At 32.0% G+C, this 4566-nt stretch overlaps 1 long non-coding RNA gene across 1 annotated transcript in view; it reads left to right on the top strand.

The window, feature by feature from the left end:
- LOC117179152 overlaps nt 1-2395 on the top strand; it is a 127598-nt gene extending 125203 nt beyond the window's left edge. The window contains exons 2-3 of the long non-coding RNA XR_004467871.1: nt 1740-1867; nt 2303-2395. This is a non-coding gene — a long non-coding RNA (uncharacterized LOC117179152). The remainder of the gene's footprint in view (nt 1-1739; nt 1868-2302) is intronic.
- Nucleotides 2396-4566: the final 2171 nt, after the last annotated feature.

Raw genomic sequence — 4566 nt, 5'->3', positions numbered from 1 at the left:
AGACGTGGTTATGGCTGAAATTTTACCGCGATTTCGCTGGAAGCGGGTGCAATTTTTCAGATTAGCACCCGCTCCTGGCGAAATCCTGCGGTTGTCCTTACGACAAATTTTTAATTATATATATATAACGTTTTACTTTCAAGGAATGAATTAGCAGATTTTAAATACTGATGTGAAAGGAACAACTATGCTCATCTCGTCCCGCCCTGCCTTAATTTAAATTCATTTTAATAGGCAATTAAACTTTAACAAATTTGAATTAAAAAATTGGCAATAAAATTCCGGCAGCACGAATCTAGCTCGGACTTGATAGTCAAAAGCTGGGAGCGTTACCGTCTAATTCAACCAAGAGTTGAAAGACACATATCGCGGTCTATTTTTCGTGCGTGAATTGTTCCAAACCCGATTTTCTCGAGAATGGATAAAAAGAGCATCCTATTTCTTTAACATATTACAACTTAGTTTGGCAGTCACTTATTCCCGGGCGGAATATGAATCTAAATAATAACCCGAAGGACCTAGGTTCCCTTTCGTAAAGATAGATTACAGAATAGGGGCGTCCCCTCATTATGGCTTAAATTTTTTTGTTGAAGATAAAGTTTAAAACCACCTAAATGGTGATTTAGCGGTGATTTAGCGGTGATTATACCGATACCGTGACAGACCCATATTTGAGACATCGTAGTAACAAAAGTAACAATAATTTCACAAATATTATGCAATTGTACCCCTTGTAAGATTGGTTTAAGATTTTATATTTTAGTTTTTAAATTACCTGGTTCTCCATTTGCAATTCGTTCTCGGCGCTCCATTCTCAATCTAACGCGACGTGGTAATTGTATCTCCTGCTCCCGATGGTTATGCTCAGGCCTGTTAAACATATTCGGGACGTTCGGTGGGAGCGGTACTGATGAGCTGGACGGTCTTTGATTATTTAAATGGCTCGGTCGAGTTCGTCCTGTGAGAAGAATTATAGGGATTTTTTTAATTTCTAATTTTTTCAGTGAACCCTAAAGTTATTGGTCCGAAATGAAGATATCCTTAATATGTTCGCAAAGAGTTAAATTAAATATTAACCCTTAAATGGTACGGTGAGCCAGGCGGACACATTTGGTACGGTAAGGTCCCCATGTACCCTAGTTTTTAAAAAAGGTTTTAGTTGCTATTGTATCAGTGGCTCTCTACTCAACAATAAGAACAGAACTCTTATACTGTAACATGAGTTTTTTCTTTATAAAAATACATTTTAAAATCATCCTGGGGTTGGCGCTGTCCCCACTGTACCACTCGAGGGTTAAAAAACAGAGTTGTTAGTTTTGTTCTTTACTGGTCCCATTTTCTTTTATGAAAAAAATTAAACTTTGAATATTTTGATCAAATAAAATTGAGCCAGTAGACCGACTCTAATGTTAGTGGGCCTTTATTTTAATGTTTTGTAACTCTAGGTTAAACTTGTTATTTTTCACGTCCTAGTGTAGTGTTAAATGAAAAATTTTAAGCTCTTAAATTCAACACAATAGATAGTAGCCCTGCGAACTTAATCTAAAAAATTATTTGTGAATACAATGGTGTTTGACAAGGAACATTTGAGACATTGCATTCCTTTTGCATTATGATAGAAAAAAATTCCACCTGTTAGATTGTGTTTTGAGGCTTAAGCTTCGCTCTTTAAAACTATTTTAGGACGGAAGAACATATAAAACTTTTTGCTAATTTGCATTAATTTTTTATTTTTTAAGCAAAAATTTAACTCCTCGGTGGACAAACCTGCTGTGCGATGAGGCCGAAGGAACCAAGCCGTAGAAATCCCGCCCCGAACGGGCGGCGATGGCGGCCTTCGCTCTGTAAGAAGAAATATGTCCTGAATGTAATTGAAAACAGTTAATATTACCTAAAAAATAACAAAGATTTTATTTTTGTTGGTCTACTGGTCGAATTTTATTTTGATAAAACGCTCAATTTTGAAGGTTTTTATAAAATAAAACTAGACCAGTACACTAATAAAACTAACATCTTTTTAATTAATAGTCTCACCTATTCAACAGACAAAAACATCAATTATGTTAATATTAATACTTAAATATCCACATGAGAAATTTTTTCGGCCCCTATTTAAAAATATAATATCATATATGATTTTGTATTTGATGTTGTATATGATACTGAATACTATATTGTATGCGTCATCCTGTTCAACATCGTTAACGACATCGTAATTTGGCACCCTATATTTCATGTAATTTAAAATAACGTAAGTTTGAAGCTTTGTGCTACATTTTATTACTTCTTAACTACTTTTTAGTATAAATATAACTCCACGGCGGACATACCTTGGGGTGGGCGATTAGAATCATTTGGCGGAATATTAGGCCGCTGAAACGGGATCCAATGCGCTGATATCCTGGGCTTCGGTAGATTTCGTTCTACAAGAAGAAATATAGGTATTTTTATTATCAAATTTTGTTAATGAAACCTAAATTTATTGTTCTGAAATAAATATATCCTAAATGTTATCGCAAACAGTTAATAATAATAACTTTTAAAAACAAAGATCTGAAAGGAAACCTAATTAGCTATCCGCTTCCGATTCTCTTCGTTTTCACATATGCTGTAGTACTTGAAAAAATCAGCGGAATTATTCATTCATCTGACCAACTAGGATTTCGGAAGTCAAGAATGCCCCGAAAATTGGGGCAACATGTAACAGTAACATATAACATGTAACAGTGGTATGTGTCACAATGAAAGTAACTGGAAAATTTTTTTATATTGAGAAACCAAAAATTTGATTTTCTTAAATTCGTCGAAAAAATATATGTGGCGCGTGATAATTAAATAAAGTTGACCTAACCAACAAAACTATGATTTTTTTAATCGATACAATCGCCTTCTCAATACACACAAAAATCAGTTAAGTCAATATTGATACTTGAAACTTCGCATGCGAAAATTTCTTTTTGTTGATATTGAAAAATACAATATGATAAATGATATATTCAATGTTGTATACGATTTTGTATACTGTATTGCATGCGAGATTCTATTAAATATCTTAATCGTATACAATGTCGTAATTTGGAATCACATATACGATGCAATTTACAATTTCGTATATCTTAAACTTTTTGTTACAAAATATTTAAATTAATTTTTTTATGAAAAAAGTAAACGCGAAAAATGTGCACGGAGAAAGATGGATGTTTAAATTTCGATGTTCAAAGGATAAGATTTGACCTTCTAACATACAGATATTAATGCCAAACATCTACTATCTTTTTTAGATGTTAGACGTAAAAATATTTGTATGTTAAACTGAAACGCATTCAGATGTTAAAATCATCAGAGGGCATGTAAATCGTGCATTGGAATTTCACGACTATATTTTCGATTTTACAATTATGAAATATTACAATTTCTGAACATTTCCAAAGAATTAAAATTAGCTATCGCGTAATTAATGTTGGATAAAGACTTTTGTCTGTCTACACGAGGTAAAATTATCTTAACTTTCAGGGTATATTAACTCCAACGAACTTGACCAAGTTTAAGGAATCTAAGATAGATAGAATTTCAAATACAGATAACAGTTCATTCGCTCTCCGCTTACTTATCCCGTTTTCATTTTTTATTTTGAATTACATATATTAAGCATAACCTTAACTTGGCTGAATGTATCATCTCATCGATATTTCATACCCTGTACCTGTTTCATGTCCATTTACGAACATTAAAGTTTAATTTTAAATTCACAAATAAGTTATCAATTAATTCCTTAAAAGAGCAGAAGTAAGTAAACTTCCTAAATTTTTAGAGCCGTTATTAAACATAATCATACATGTAATATCTCGGATATTTCAATTGAGAATTTTAGACGTTACAGAGTAGCATCTCACTTTTTAATGTCTAATGATCCTAATTTTGAATATCGAGATTGCTGTCCTATAGATAAACATGAAATATTTTAACCTTGAACATCTACATGTTACGTTTGAACATCCATTTTTCTCCGCGTGGATGTGAATTGCTTATTATAACTAAATTTACCGAATAATGTGTAACTAATGATTGCATTACAGTGAATAAGACACTTCTTTCGGTTATGCCATAATAATGCAAGAAGATGAAATACCCACAATGATGATAACATATTCTGCAACTGTTTCAAATCCTAATTTAGACTTAAATAGTGAATATAAATATGTATTCTATATTTTGTATTATATTATTTTCTACCCATTAATATAATCAAGAGTTATTGCAGACGTGAAAAGCAGAATACATGGATGAATCCATTTCCTGAATATCAGCGTTGTAGTGTGGTCTAACCATTTATGCGAAATTTGGTGAAACTTTAGTGTCGGGTGTCTTAACTGAATTGATGAAATGGTTTCTAACATTTTTTAGACCTGAAGAGTTAGAATTCAAAAACAAAACCATTTTCAATAATAAACTGAAAAATATAAAACACTCTATCAATTACTTTAAATTAATTTTAGAATGAGAATACTAGTTGATTTTAGATTTTTTTCCGAAAAATTAAGAATTAAATTTAGAATTTTCATGTAC

The sequence above is a fragment of the Belonocnema kinseyi genome, chromosome 8, assembly GCF_010883055.1.
Source record: "Belonocnema kinseyi isolate 2016_QV_RU_SX_M_011 chromosome 8, B_treatae_v1, whole genome shotgun sequence".
Taxonomy (NCBI): Eukaryota; Metazoa; Arthropoda; class Insecta; order Hymenoptera; family Cynipidae; genus Belonocnema; species Belonocnema kinseyi.
The sequence above is the reverse complement of the archived record's forward strand: the minus strand, read 5'-3'. Positions and strand labels throughout refer to the sequence as shown.